Source organism: Suncus etruscus, chromosome 11 (genome assembly GCF_024139225.1).
Source record: "Suncus etruscus isolate mSunEtr1 chromosome 11, mSunEtr1.pri.cur, whole genome shotgun sequence".
NCBI classification, from domain to species: Eukaryota; Metazoa; Chordata; class Mammalia; order Eulipotyphla; family Soricidae; genus Suncus; species Suncus etruscus.
Window position 1 is genome coordinate 59531362 of NC_064858.1, and position 16990 is coordinate 59548351.

General features: G+C 34.9%; 1 protein-coding gene across 1 annotated transcript in view; it reads right to left on the reverse strand.

Annotated features, from left to right (window-relative positions):
- Positions 1–16990, reverse strand: part of PAH (phenylalanine hydroxylase) — a 172756-nt gene that overhangs the window by 80719 nt on the left and 75047 nt on the right. The window lies entirely within an intron of this gene.

The following is a 16990-nucleotide window of genomic DNA, read 5'->3' on the forward strand; positions in this document are numbered from 1 at the left end:
AATCAACAAGATCTCTAATCTCAGACGTTGACAGCCATGACTGAGCAGAACTTCTGGTGCCATAAGGAAAGAGTCTATCCTAGGCTTTGACCTAAAAACCCAAAATCACTAATTACAGAAGACTGACTACAAACAAACGTGGTGAAACAGGTCTTCTAGAACCATAACAAAGACTCTATCCTAGATGTCCTATGACTCGTTGAAATATCAACATCTATAGCTACAAAGGACTGATTTTTCATCCACACTGATCAGAAAGTTCCCTGACATCATAAAAAGGCCTTGGGGTTGAGAATGACCATATATGGAGCCTACAGTTGCTCCCATGACAGTATGTTTCAAGGGTGGAGAAACTCTGTACCTCCCAGGTCAAGGGAATGTCCTCTAATTTCCCCCCCAATATTTATTGTGCCTATATAAAAATACAAAGCTTTGCCACACCAGCCTTTCATTTCTTTTCTTTTCTTTCTTCTGGTTGTGGTTTTGGTGATAATTTTTTTGTTGCTGCTGCTGTGCTTTTGTCATTGCTTGTTTATTTTTGTTTGTTTTTGTTTTGATTTTTTTGTTTTTGTTTTTCTTTTCTTTTTTTCTTTCTTCTTCTGAATTGATATTTATAGCCTCTAGACAGATTTCCCCAGCGTTTTCTCTCTTCTTTCTTTTTTCAACAGAACCACAGCACTTGAATCATTTTGTTCTCCCTCATAACTCGAGGGAGAAAAATAGAATGCTACCAGGAACAACCAGTCATATAAACATTAAGAGGAAATAAAGAATTATCCAACTTAAGCACCAAACAGAAAGTCAATGACACCAGAATCAATACCTAATCTACAACAATCTATACACAAAGGAGACCTCTTACACTAGCAGTCCAGGGGCAAAGGGGGGAATGTATGGGATGCATTCTGGGTACAGGGGTGGAGGAATGACAGCACAGGTTTTGGGAATGGCCCTAATTCTTTGTCACTATATACCTTAACTATTACTGTGAAAGACTTGTAATTAACTTTGATCACAATAAAAATTATTTAAAAAATCCATAGATGAACAATTCAACCAATTCAAAGAAGAATTTTTACAGAAGATGAGAGAATCCATACAAATAAAATTAAGGGAAAAAGCCTCTTAGCAAGTCATAAGAGCAGAATTACACAGTTGGAGGATCATATAGAAAAACTTGAAGAAAAACTTCAAAGCAAAAATGACAAAGAAATCAATAAGAAAATGAGAGTTAAAGCATTGGAAGAAAATGTTAGATATTTAATGAACAAAGACAAAAGAAATAATCTAGAAATTGTAGAAATACCAGAAGGGGAGAAAATAGGGAAAGGGGAAGAGCAAGTAATAAGGGAAATAATAGCAGAAAAATTTCCTACCTTATGGAAAGAGGCTCCGCTACAAATCCAAGAAGCAAAAAGAGTCCCTAATAAAATTAAATCTCAATAAACCAACACCTAGACATATAGTAATCCAAATGGCTAAAACAAAGAAAAAGATAAATTCCTTAAAGAAATATGGAAGAAAATAATCCTCAAGTACAAAGGCAGTAACAAAAGTATCAAACCAGATCTCCTATTTGAACAATTCAAGCAAGAAGACAGTGGAATGACATATTTAAACAATTGAATGAAAGAAACTTCCACCTAGAGTCCACTACCTGGTAAAACTCTCATTCATATGAGAGGGAGGACTAAAAACATTCTCAGACAAAAAAGAACTTTCACTATATGCTAACCAAACTGACTCTAAATGAACTACTCAGAGAGGAATTACAATATCCAAACACTCAATTATAAAAAACAACCACCCTATGCAATACAATTGCACAACAGCCCTCTCTGTCAATATCTCTTTAAATGTCAATGGACTAAACTCTTCCAATAAAAAATACACAGTATAGCGTTGGATCAGAAAACAAAAACTGGATTTTTGCTGCCTGCAAGAAACACACCTAAATGTACAGGATTGGCACAGGCTTAGAATAAAAGGATGTAAATCAATTATTCAAGCCAAAGGAAAACAAAAATACCAGGAACAGCCATGATTATAACTGAACAAATTGCATTCAACCTCAAGAAAGTGCTTAGAGACAATGAGGGTCATTACTTATTGATCAGGGTAAGACTTGATTAAGAATTACTAACTCTCTGGGGCCTGGTGGTGGCGCTGGAGGTAAGGTGCCTGCCTTGCCTGCACTAGCCTAGGACGGACCGCGGTTCTATCCCCCGGCATCCCATATGGTCCCCCAAGAAGCCAGGAGCAACTTCTGAGCGCATAGCCAGGAGTAACCCCTGAGCGTCACAGGGTGTGGCCCAAAAACAAAACAAAACAAAACAAAACAAAAAAAAAAGAATTACTAACTCTGGTCAAAATTTTTGCACCAAATTCAGAGCCAGCAAAATATGTAAGACATTTACTTGCAAAAGTGGAGATACATATTGAAGGAAATACGATGGTAGTAACAGATGTCAACACACATTAACACCAATAGACAGATTCAGTAGGCAGAAAACTAGCAAAGACATAAGAACCCTAAATAAGAAACTAGAAGAACTAGGACTAATAGAATTATTCAGTGTCCTCCACCCCAAGAATGCAGAATGAACATTTTTCTCAAATGCACAGGGAACTTTGTCTAGAATAGACTGTGCCTTAGGATATAAATCTAACTTGCAAAAAGTCACAAATATAAGAAAGATTAGAAGCACCCTATCAGATCACTATGCAACAAAGAACAAGATTGACTGTAAAATGAAGCTGTGGAGAAAATCCAGCACTTGGAGATTAAACAACATGCTGTTCAACAATAGCTGGATAAAAGAGGAAATCAAGGAAGAAATAAAAAGATTCCTTGAGATGAATGATAATGAAGAGACAGATTGTCAAAATTTGTGGGACACATCAAAAGTAGTAATTAGGGGGAATCTCATAGCAATACAGATCTACATCAGGAAAGAGGAAAATGACAAAATCAACAGTTTAAAGGTACACCTAAAGGATATGTATAAACAGCACAAAATAAACCCAAACATAGCCAGAATACAAGAAATAATAAAACCAGAGCAGAAATAAACAATATAGAAACAAAGAAAACAATACAAAAAAATCAATGAAACCAGGAGCTGGTTCTTTAAAAGAATAAACAAGACCGCTGGCAAGATTAACTCAAAAAAATTCAAATACATAGGATCACAAATGAAAGGGGAGAGATTACAACAGAACCCCAAGAAATCCAAGACATCTTGAGGACGTATTATGAGGACTGTACTCAGGTTAGAGAACCCAGAAGAAACCGACAAATTTCTGAAAAAATGTCTTCTGAGATTTGATAAGGAGGATGTACAAAGCCTAAATAGCCCAATCGCATCTAAGAAAATTGAAACAATAATTAAGAAACTCACCAAGAACAAAAGTCCAGAACCAGATGATTTTACAGGTGAATTATATCAAGTATTCCAAGAATTACTACCATTTATCCTCTGGCTCTTCCAAAACATTGAAAAGACAGGAATCCTTCCTAACTCCTTTTATGTGGCTAATATCACACTCATTCCCAAAGATGGCAAAGACACCACCAAGAAAGAAAACTACAGACCAATCTCACTAATTCAAAATCCTAAACAAAATCCTAACAAATAGAATCCAACAATACATCAAAAGATTATACACCATGGCACAGGGGATTTTATCCCAGGGATGCAAGGGTGGTTTAACATACACAAATCAATCAACATCATACACCACATCAATAACAAGAAAGATGAAAATCACATGATTATATCAATTGATGCAAAGAAGGCATTCGACAAAATCCAACATCCATTCAATGACGAAAACACTCAATAAAATAGGGCTGGAAGAAACTTTCCTCAACATAGTTACAGATATCTATAAAAGCCCACATCCAACATTATCCTTAATGGCAAAAAAAAAAAAAAATGAAAGCATTTCCACTAAGGTTAGGAACTGAGCAAGGCTGTCCACTGTCTTAGCTTCTATTCAACATAAATTTAGAAGTCCTAGAAATAGCAATTAGACAAGAGAAGGGTATCAAAGAAATCAAAATAGGGAATGAGAAAGTCAAGCTGTCACTTTTTTCAGATGATATACATTGAAAACCCTAAAGAATCTATAGTAAAACTCCTAAAAACAATTAACCAATATAGCAAGGTCAATACACAAAAGACAGTAGCATTCCTCTATACAAATAACTAAGCAGAGGAGAAAGAGATTAAGGAGTCAATCCCATTTAAAATAGTATCCAAATATATCAAGTATCTAGGAATCAACTTTACAAGAGAAGTGAAAACTTCAAAACATTTCAAGAAGAAATTGAAGAGGACATAAGGAAATAGAAGTACAACCCAAGATCATGGGTATTTAGAATCAACATCATCAAAATAATTCTTACCTAAACTTCTATATAGATTTAATGCAATTTCTATCCAAATTCAGATATCATTTTAAGGACTTAGAAAAATCAATTATAAAATTCATATGGATCCACAAAAAATCCAGGTTACCCTAATCCATACTGAAAAACAAGAAGCTGGGTGTCATCTCTTTACCTAATCTGAAGCTTTATTATAAAGCTATAGTAATCAAAACAGCATGGTACTGAAACAAAGACAGAGTCTCAGACCAGTGGGTTAGAATACAATATACAGGGATATAACCCCAAATATATAATCAACTAATATTTGACAAAGGAGCCAAGAACTTGAAATGAAACAAAACAGTCTCTTCAACAAATGTTGTTGGAACAACAAATAACCACCTGTAAGAAATTAAAATAGTGATCTATAACTCACACCTTACACAAAAGTCAACTAAAATAGATTCTTTAATCCTTGAAATTAGACTGGAAACTATAAAGTTCACTGAGGAAAAATAGGCAGAACACTTAAAGACTTATATATCAAAAAAGTCTTTGATAACAGAACACCAATGGCAAGAACTTTAGCATCAAACGAAAATAAATAGAATTACATCAAACTAAAAAAAGTTACTGCACAGTGAAAGAAACTGGTTAAAACTAAAAGACAGCTAATGGAATGGGAAAAAATGTGCTCAACACATCAGATATCTAGGATAAACAAAGCACTCAGAAAGGTGAGCTACAAAACAATCTAATAAAGCCATAGTAAAATGGGGAGAAGAAATGTATAGAAACTTCTCTGAGAAAGATCAACATATGGCCAATAGAATAGACACATGAAAACATATTCACCATCACTCATCTTTGGGTACTACAAATTAAGACAATAAGGAGGTACCACATTACACCAGTGAGGATGGCATACATCAAAAATAATGGAACCAATCTCTGTTGGTGGAGATGTGGTAAGAAAGAAACTCTCATCCACTACTGGTGGGAATGCTGCCTGGTCCAACCCCTATAGGAAAAAAAAACAGTATGGAGGATTCTCAGTAAATTCAGATTTGAGTTGTCATATGACCCAGCAATCACACTCCTGGGTATCTATTCCCAAAACATAAGGACATTCATCCCAAAATATGTATGCACTCCACTATTTATCTCAGCACTCAGCACAATAGCCAAGATTTGGAACCAACCTTGATGCCCAACAACAGATGAGTGGATTATGAAGATATGGTACTTATACACAATGGAATACTACATAACAGTTAGGAATGATATAATCATGAAATTGGCAGGAACATGAATAGAGCTTGAAAATATTATGTTAAATAAAGTAAGCCAGAAGAAGGATAAATACAGAATGATATCACTTATCTTAGGTATTTAGAAAATACACCATATATACATATAATACTCCATGAACAAATACAATGGTCTAAAGAGTAGAAAATCCAACCACTGTAAGTGTGAGTATATAGCGAGAAGTGTTCATCAAATGGAAGAGGGGCAACACAAAGTCTCGACTATCCATTATACCATAAAGAAACAAGCAACAACAGAAACACCAGTTTAGAGTGAACAGGTATGCAATGAACCTCTAACTACAAAGGTTTATAATATGTCCTAATGTATTTATCCACAGAACCAGGTTGCAGAATATGATTGGAAGCCAGGGAGTCCCGCTACTGTGATTACTAACAATATGTTTTAATGCCTTCATTTTACCAAGTATAAAATAACCCTTCAGCTTCTTTGTTCATAGAGGTTCTTGGAAACAAAGTGTGAACACCCTAATTTTATGCCTCAATCATAACTCAATCATACTGGACACCGTAAACCCTGCTCAGTATGACAATGTCTCGATAAAATACTCCAATTAACCCATTTACTTTTGTTTATGTCTTCTATTAGGACCTGAAGCATATGATAATTCAGACCACTGAAACAGTCAATGATGCACCACAGACTTATATTACAGGTCCCACTCATCTTCTTGTCTTTTTACTTCCTATATTCTAGGTTCAGGATTGATCTAGGCATCCCCCTTTACTGCACTGCATCAAAAGGGCATATGCACACCATTATATATTGGACTACATATAATTACATAACATTTAACTACATAGGAATCAATCTATATGTCTATCATTTATAGACATATCACATATGAATATATGAATTCATGCAGTTTGCTGCAATTTATTACTTCATTTAACCAAAGTATCATGTTAAGTGATGTAAATCAACTGAAGGTAGACACAGTATGGTATTATTCATTTGTGTTATATAAATAGAATAACTGTATAAAGTACTATAATGTAGTAAAGAGACTTTTCTTTATAAAACTTTCATTCAAGTTGTGAGGGATAAATAAAGGAAAAAATGTAACAGATTTATATATAATTTGTGTAGTATTAAAGGCTAAGAAAAATCATAAGGCAGATAAAATGAGAAGTTCTAGAAGGCCTTGAAGTAGAGATAGCTCAAGCCACTTTGTTACATAGGCTAAACCAATAAAGGACACATTAAAAAGAGACAATTAGTGGATAAACTGATTTTATTAAAAGCTGAGGAAATAAATACTATATCATTCATGTGATAAATTCATATCATAAATAATTACTATATCATCCTTGGATGGTGCTATTTTTATCTCTCATGGATTTTGTTATTTAATTCTACTGGTCCTTGTATTTAAATGTGTGGCAGAATGCATTTCATCTAGAATAAGTAACTTTCAAAAAAATAAGTACTTTTTATTGAAAAAACCCAAGGGGATATACTACACACTTTATCAGAATAAAAAATATTTTTACATGTAAAAGGAAATCTATACCCTAAAAATTTTTCCTTATATGACTAAATATTTTATAAAATAAAATTCATCAACATTTTAATTCAAAAAGTGTATCTCTTTCCTTGATTGCTAATGGAAAATGGCTGAATGAGAACATGAGTAGTTAGAAAAGTGATACCATTTTTCATTTGGATATTACTTAACTGTTAAGAACAATTTATCTATCAGTCTTCTGAAGTGGTAAGGGGAGATGAATAAATTGAAATCTGAGAGGAAAGAGTATTGCTAAACATTTTGGAAGAGGGAGATTCTTGTTTTTGTTACAAGTTATTGGTTCTGTGGTCACTCTGATATTCCCACCAGAAATACAATGAATCACACAAGTACTGTGCCACTCACAATACTCCCTGGGAACAGTGAAATAGTGGTAAGCAACTCACACAGGTCCACTTTTCAATCTTTCAAAGGTTTGTGATAGGGCCCTGATTTATGGGTTCAATTATAAATAAGTAAAGAGAACACACATTGACAGCTATACTTCTTCACCTAACCCACTAACTAGAGAAAGAGAATGAGAGGAGGGAAGGTCAAGATTATGGCAATGGCCCTGAAGCCTTCTCAGTAAAGAGGTCATTTCCTAAACAAAACAACATTCTATCATTCTCCTTTGTTCAGAAAGAAAGAGAATGAGGCTTTCCCATCTGTTATCTGCCAATGTTAAAACTTACCATCAACAGATAATCCATCCCCACCTTCCAGAGAGCAGAGGAGGCAGAAAAGCCAAGGCCCATGAGTGGACATGTCTTTGCGCTTACTTGTTCACTAATCCAGGAAGCAGCTGTCCAGTGGTGGAACAGACAGGATAAAGGAAGAGCTAAAAGGTAAACTTGAAACTACGATGTTTACTGCCAAGTCCATACCCCTTGAACCACACACATGTCAAGAGAGAAGCATATTAAACTACATTGTCTTGTGACTCTATTTTTATAATATAGAGACTTAATTGGTGTATTAAAAGTATTAAACTAACTAGCAGAATGAAGGGACAAGTGGGTTGATGCTCTCTGCAGGTTTATCTTTCAGAGGAGATGGTGAAACCACTGAAAAATACATAACCACAAGGAGTGCACCAAATACTGTCTGTAATCATCCACAATATGTGAGTAGTAATGTCTCTAGAGGGGCTATTGGTGCTTTTTTTAATATTTTTCACTATATCATGACTCAACTTTTCTAAAAATAAGATTCATTAATTTTATAATGAAATAATAATTTAATTTTTTTTGTAAGGGTCATTTTTGTAATGGATAGTGCTGGGGTTAGGGTGCATGCAGAACTGGATACTGAACTCAGGGCATCACACAGCATGACATGTGTTCTACCACTTTATACATCTGCCTAGTTTATGTGCTTCTGTTCATTATTATTAGAACAACTTGGATAAAACTTAGACAAAGCTACATGCTCTTCAAAAGTCACTTGGTTGGTGTTTTAGCTCGTTCATTTCATTTTTTAAAATACTACATTAAAACCATTGTGATTTACAAAGTTTTTCATAGTTTGGTTTCAGACATACAATGCACCACAGTGTTGACCTCTCTCCACCAATGTTACCCAAGTACATCTCATACTACCTGTGTCCCCCCAGCCTGCCAGTATAATGGGCCTATTTTAAGTTTAGATGGTAAATGTTTGTGTCTCTTCATTCCATTGTTGTTGCCTTTGGCTTGAATAATTAATTACTTCTAGTTCTAACTTTTTTTTTAACACTACAAATACACCTGAGATTGCTTTGCCTCTAGGACCATCCTTTCATATTGTGTTTTCTCCTTTTCACTCAGTTTCTGTCCTTCTCGCTATACTATGGGGCCAAGGGTGTTCAAAAAAAATTTCCATTTAGACCACTGTGTTTCTTCATTTAGCTATTCTAAATACCACATATAAGTGATTTCATTCTTTTTTCATTCTTTTTCTTTTAGCTTAATTCATTTAATAAATATATTCCAGTTCTATCCATGTTGCTGCAAATTGCATGATTGTATCAATCTTGACAGATATGTAGAGGTTCATTATATATATAAACATATATATATATCACATCTTCATGATCCACTCGTTTGTTGTTCTTGACTTCAAAAGTGTTTTTAAAAATTATTCCAAGCTCTCTCTGTCCCCTCTAAAAGCTAGAATAAAATGTATCTGAATGGGTTATAAAGATATTAAGTATAACTTATATTAATTTATCAAAAGTATTATAACATGTCCATATAAAAAAAACCAAATATATGCATTTTGCAAATGATGTGGTTTCTGATTTGAAAACCTCAAATTCTTTACATATTTCTTTCCAAACTAAACTAAATAATTATAAATATGTAACAAAGTATATATTGATTACAATAATTTTTGTAAAACCATTCATGGAAATTTGTCTTAAAATATAAAAGTTGTAGGGAATAATCTAAATCAAGTTCAAATTCAAAGCTATTCTTGAAGAGTGAGAAGTCTGCTGAAGAATGACTCTGGAACTCCAGGCTTTTCTGAAATGCTCTATTTCTTCAGCAGAAAGAAAAATATATGGTTATTTCATGCATTGATTTGAGGATCAGATAAAACAAAGAAGCCTGTTGAGTTGTCAGAACTTTCCTCCTGTGGAATTCAAGGTGCTTACTTTACTGAAGATGTGAAATTCCTTGGAAACCGGCTGCTCAAAGCCTGAGCACAAGGGCAAAAGCAGCCCTTGTGACTCACTGTGGATTCTGATCTGATCCCCGGACCCCAAAGTCATGGAGAGGGTCCCAAAGTCCAAGTTTTAAAGAGATAAACATTATGCATCTGCCAGATGTCTCTTCTGTCTTGGGAACGCTGAGATTACAGATGGCAAAGAATCTGAGGAGTCTGTGACCTGAACACTTGTTTTTTTTTCTCTTGTGTAAAGTCATTTGTTTTATTCTGGAATTTACTTTCCATAATCCATTTCCCTGTCTAATCCCTTCAGGTTGAAATTTAAGCATTAGACCTTCAAGAAGCTAACCTTGGTCAAGTTTTCTTCAAGTATGGATCAAGAAATGTCCAGAATTTATCCTTTCATTCTTGTTGACACAAAGAATTGTGGTACAGATCACCCCAAGCTTTTCCACTACCTATATACAATTAGTGAGCAGTATGTTAAGCAGGAGCATGTCAGTTGGACCAGGGTAAAGCACCCAATGTGATTTTTGTTCCCTAAAGACAGTGGAAATAAAGGGTGGCCTCTGAAACATTTTTAACTAAGTGTCTCATATTTGGCAGCTTTCTGAGTAAGAATATCCATCAATATAATAATGCTATTGAGTAAACCCAAATAGTTCAGAGCTCTATATTCTCAGTTGCTCTTTTCTGTCCCTGAACAGTATGTGACAAGGTTATAAAAAGAGAATTGGTGGAAAATGAGACACATATTTGCAATGTAGAGGCCTATTTATAATTGGATTTTTGTTTTGTTTTGTTTTTGGGCCACACCGATGATTTTCAGGGGTTACTCCTGGGTATGTGCTCAGAAATTGCTCCTGGCCTGGGGGATCATATGGAATGCAGGAGATTGAACCGTGGTCTATCCTGGGTCAGCTGCATATAAGGCCAATGCCCTAACACTGTGCTATCACCCTGGCCCCTATTTCTAATTGTGTTGAAGTAAATTATATATTTCACACGCTGTAAATACACTCAGGATGTTTTTCTATAAGAAGATACAAGAGACATGTGATGTTAGAAAATAAAAAGGCAAGGTGTCATGTAGAATGATGAAACAAATATTTAAATAAATTACCATTCAATTATCTGAGGACAGATTAGTTAGATATTTAGTAAGTGGAGAATTTGGTATATACCTTACTATAGATCTCCAATTCACTACAATATCTGTTCCATCACCACTAACACACACAAGCATTCTACATTATGTATTGTAAACCTATTCTGGAATATTCTGATGTTGTTATCCAAAATTTATAAATACACAATTCATTGGTGTGCAACATCCTTGCTTAATGGAATTGCAACATTAGTGCTTATCATTTGAGATAAAAATGGATCATGACTAAAATCAAACTTGAACATGCAGGAAATTACTGCCCTCACTAAGGCAGATCTTCACTTTTCTTTGAGGAGTCACAATGCCTGCATAGATGTGCTCCTGGTAGTCTATGGTAAAGAAATCCTCCAAATACAATAAAGTCATGGAAGGCAAATGATCTAGGTCTACACAACTATTTATTCCTTGTGTATTATCTGAAATTTTATTAAAGCTTCTAAATTTTATTTAGTTAACTGTCCCAGTGGCATTTCTACAATGCTTCATCACAATTAGGGAAGACCATGCTCATTTTTTGTACTGGGTGTTGAAATTTCTTACACATATAATACTTCTCCCTCTGTTTCTAATCTTGTAGGATCTGGGAAAATGAGTTTGTGTGTGTACGTGTGTGTGTGCGTGTGCATGAAAAGTAGCAGAGACTTGTGTACAGATAGAAAGCTCCAAAAGCCAATAATTGCAATAAAACCAGTCATGCTCAAATTCCACAGATAGATATAGAATACTGAAAGCAGAAATATCAAAAAGGGAAATTACATTCAAAGGAACATCCTTAAGATTTAAAGCAGACCTGTCACAAAGAAACCCTCAAGGTGAGAAGGCATTGTGGGATGTAGTGACAAAACTCAATGAAATGAATGCTTCACCTAGAATACTCCACCCAGCCAGACTCACGTTCATGTCTGAAGGAAGTACACATAACTTCATGAATAAACAACAGCTTAGAACAGGGGTGGTGAACAAGTTTGACACAAAGAGCCAAAATTTTAAACTGTGAGAGTCAGAGAACCACACCATGCAGTGACCTGCCAAAACAGACAACCCCACACACAAAAGCATCTAATTTTAACAATAATATAGTAAACACATATAGCATTTTGATATTTTGAGTGAGGGTCAAAATCCTGCAGTGATGTGAGGGTGTGCTGCGTCTTCCACACTAAGAACTAATGGCAAGATGTGACACAACATGTGACACCCGTATCCCCGCTTGCTGGCCCGTGCAGTTGTTTCCAGGGATGGGAGATGGGACTACGCTCTCAGAGATCTCTCCTCAGAGGTCCCTCCTCAGGAGCAGCATAACAAAATCCAAACTTGGCAAAGAACCACAGTATATCAAATAATGATAAGAGGCAAAGAGCCGCATTCATTTTGGCCGAGAGCTGCATGTGGCTCGAGAGCCACGAGTTCGCCATCCCTGGTTAGAAACTTTACAGACTCAAAACCAGCCTTAAAAGGAAAACTGAAAGGTCTACTTTAAGACCAAACAGACCAAAAGACACACCAGAATCCTACTTATAGATGACACTAAATCTCATGACAATCATCTCTCTCAATGTTAATGGACTAAATGTACCAGCTAAGATACACAGAGTGGCAAAATGGATCAAAAAGCTAAATCGAAAATTCTGCTGCTTTCAAGAAACACATCTGAATAGTCAGAACAAACAGACTCAAAAGCAAAGGTTGAAAAACAATCATCCAAGCAAACAACTCCCTTAAAAAGATGAAGTGGCCATATGAATATCAAATGGCACAAACATTAGACTTAGAAAAGTTATAAAGGACAAAGATAGACATTTTGTAACAATCCAGGGATATGTACAAAAGGAATAAATTACACTCCAATATACGCACCCAATGAGGGAACAGCAAAATACTTAATAAAATTGTTGAGAAATCTGAAAGGAGACATCAATAGCAACACTATAATAGTGGAAGACTTCAACACTGCCCTGTCTACTCTTGATAGATACATACATAAATAGAGAGCACTTCAAACCCAGAAAACTGTATACACATTTTTTCCAATGCACATGTGTCATTTTCCAGGATAGATCATATGCTGGCACATAAAATATACCTCCTAATGAAATCAAGGGGATAGAAATAGTACAGACTACCTTCTAAGATAAAAATGCATTGAAATTAGAAGTGAACTACAAAGGGACACAGAATAAAACCTTTAACATCTGGAAATTTAACAGCTCACTACTGAACAACCACTGGATCAGAGATAAAGTCAAAAATAAAATCAAAACACTCCTGAAAAAAATAGGCAATTGAAGATACAAACTATCAAAATTGGTTGGACACATCTAAAGCGGTACTAACAGGAAATTTTATATTAAGGGAAGCATACATCAGGAAGGAAGAAGGGGCCTACATAAATAACTTAATGGCACAGCCCATAAAATTAGAAAATTATCAACAAAAGACATCAAAACTAGCTAGGCAGAAAGAAATAACAAAATTTAGAGCAGAAATCAATGAAGTGGAAATCCAAAAATCAATCCAAAAGATCAACAAAAGCAAAAGTTTGTGCTTTGAAAAGTAAACAAGAATTATAGACTACTAGCAAAACTAACAAATAAAAGGAGACAGAAACTAAATAAACCATATTAAAAATGAAAAGGGGAGACCACTACAGATACTACAGAGATTCAAAGGGTAATCAGAGACTACTTTGAGAAACTCTATGCCCCAAAACATGAGAACCTTGAAGAAATGAATAAATATTTGGTCTCTTATAATCTTCTACGATTGAATCAAGATAATCTAACATATCTAAACAGACTCAATACTATTGAGCAAATTAAAGTGGTATTAAAAGTCTTCCAAAAAATAAAAACCCAGGCCCAGATGGGTTCACTAACAAATTCTTTCGAACCTTTCAAGAGGAAATACTACCAATTCTTTTCATGCTTTTTCAGGAAATTGAAGAAACAGAAATATCCCCAAATAGATTTTATGAAGATAACATCACCCTGATACCAAAACCAGACAGAGATGCTACAAAAGGTTTCTAGAAACAGCAGAAGTCTTCCATACACAAGAAAGGACCTAGGGGAGAGTAAACAAACATGCAACGAGTCTGTAGTTATTCACATGACAATACTTCAAGGGTGAGGAAAAAAAAGAGAAGCAGCACAAAATAATTTTTTTGGGTTTTGTTATTGTTTTTGTTATTTTCATTCTTTTTGTGTGTGTGTGTGTGTGTGCTCTGTTTTGTTTTTATTTCAGGTCCATGGATATTATGTAGTGCTTGTTTTTATTGCTGTAGTGCTCATTGGATTTATTGTTTGATTTTTCTTTTTGTGTTGTTGTGATGTTTCTCTTCCTTTTTCCGTTTTTTCTCTCAAACTGATGTTTAGAGCCACTAGAAGGACTCAGCCCATTTTCGGCTTGTTTGATATTTACTCCATGTTTTTCTTTTCTTCTCAAACAGAAGCACATAACTTGAACCATCTTGTTCTGCCTCTCACATTGAGGATGAAATAATGAAGGGTACCAAGACCAAACAGTTGTAAGATCACTAATAGTAATAAAAATGATTGCACTTAAACACCAAGTCCAAAGCCAACAACAACAGAATCGATACTCAACCTACAACAAGCTAGACACAGAGGGGATGGACCACTTATATTAGCAGCCTGGGGGGTATGGGAGGGGGATATGGAACTGGGATGGAGGGAGGACAATTTTGGTTGTGGGAATTCCCCTGTTTCAATATTAATGTGTACCTAAAATATTACTGTGAAAGATATGTAATCCACTTTGGTCAAAATAAAAATTATTATTCTTAAAAAAAAAAAAAGAAAAGTGGCAGACTACAAAATCAACATACAAAAATTCATGGCCTTTTTATAAAAAAATGATTATAGAAAAGAAATCTATATTAAAAATCTCATTAATAGTGACTCAATAATCTCACTAGTAGTGAGATAATTAATATTACTTTAATATTAATAACAATATTATTAATACTATTTTTAATAATAATCTCACTAATAGTGACACAAGCTCAAATACTTTGGAGTAAAATTATCTAAGAAAGTGTAGGACCTATACAAAAATCTACAAAGCCCTGCTTCAAGTTACAAAGGAGGACACAAGGAAATGGAGAAACAGGACCTGTTCATGGATTGGGAGGCTTAACATTATTAAAATGCAATACTCCTAAAGCATTATACAGATTTAATTGAATCCCTCTAAGGATACCCATGGCTGGAACTTCCAGCTCACTTCATGAAGCTCACCACAAAGAGTGGTGAGTGCAGTTATAGAAATAACTACACTGAGAACTACCATAATCATGTGAATGAATGAGGGAACTGGAAAGCCTGTCTAGAGTACAGATGGGGGTGGGGTGGGATGGAGGGAGATTTGGGACATTGGTGGTGGGAATGTTGCACTGGTGAAGTGGGGTGTTCTTTACATGACTGAAACCTAATCACAATCATATTTGTAATCAAGATGTTTAAATAAATAAAAAAATACTAAAAAAAAGAAAACACAAGCAGCAACAAAAGTAGGCTTTATAAAAACTGTGGTAAATGAAAAGAGATTTGATGTTTCTCAAAATGTTAAATATAGGGGCTGGAAAAAAAAGAAGTGAATCAAACACTCAGAAATTCATTTGGAACAATAAACATCCATGAATAGCTAAAACAACCCTTAGAAATGAGAATATGGGAGACATCGCTTTCCCCAATTAGAAATTGTACTACAAAACAATACTCATTAATAACAGCATGATATTGTAATAAAGACTGACCCTCAGATCAATGAAATAGACTTGAGTATTCAGAGAATATGCCCTAGACATACAATCAGTTAATCTTTAATAAAGAGGCAAGAAACATTTGTGTTTCTTTGTGAAGAGGAAAGCCTCTCTAACAAGTGGTGCTGGGAAACTGGTCAGCCACATGCAAAAAAGTGAACTTGGAACTCTGTCTAACACCATGCACAAAGGTCAAATCAAATGGATTAGAAATCTTGATGTCAGGCCAGAAACCATATGGTATATATATATCAACATGTAGGTAAAACACACAATGACATTGAGACTAAAGGCATCTTCAAGGAGAAAACAGCACTCTCCAAACAAGTAGAAGCAGATATAAACAAACGGGACTATATTAAACTGAGAAGCTTTTCCACCTCAAATAAAATAGTGACTATGATAGAAAAGCCACCAGATAATGGGAGAAACTATTTACCCAATACCCATCAGATAAAGGGCTAATATCTAAGATATACAATGTACTGACAGAACTTAATAAGAAAAATAATCTAACCTAGTCAAAAAATGGGTAGAAGAAATGAACATTTTCTCATTTTCTCAAAGAAGATATACAAAAATCATATGAAAAATTGCTCCACATCACTAATCATTGGAGTGAAGCAAATCAAAACAACAATGATGTACCATCTCATGCCACGGAGACTGGCATACATCACACACAAAAAATCAATGCTAGTAAGGATGTGGGGAGAAAGGAACTCTTATTTGCTGCTGATGGGAATGCTGTCTAGTCCTTTTTGGAAATGCCTTTATGGAAAACAATATGGAGATTCCTCAAAAAACTGGAAATTGAGCTCCCATATGATCCAGCCATACAACTTAGAGGGCTATACCTAGGAAAAAAACACAATACAAAAATGCCTTCTGCACACCTATATTTATTTCAGAGCTAATAACAATAGCCAGAATCTGGAAACAATCCAGATACCTGAAAATATATGAGTAGCTAAAAAACTGGTACATATACATAATGGAATACTAAGCCATCAGAAAAAATGAAGTCACTGAAATTTTCCTATACATGTATGGACATGGAAACTATTATGGTGAGTTAAATAAGTCAGAGGCAGAGATATACGACTAGTCACACTCATCTGTGGTATTTAACAAAAATAAGATAGGGGCCTGAGCAGTGACGCAAGCGATATG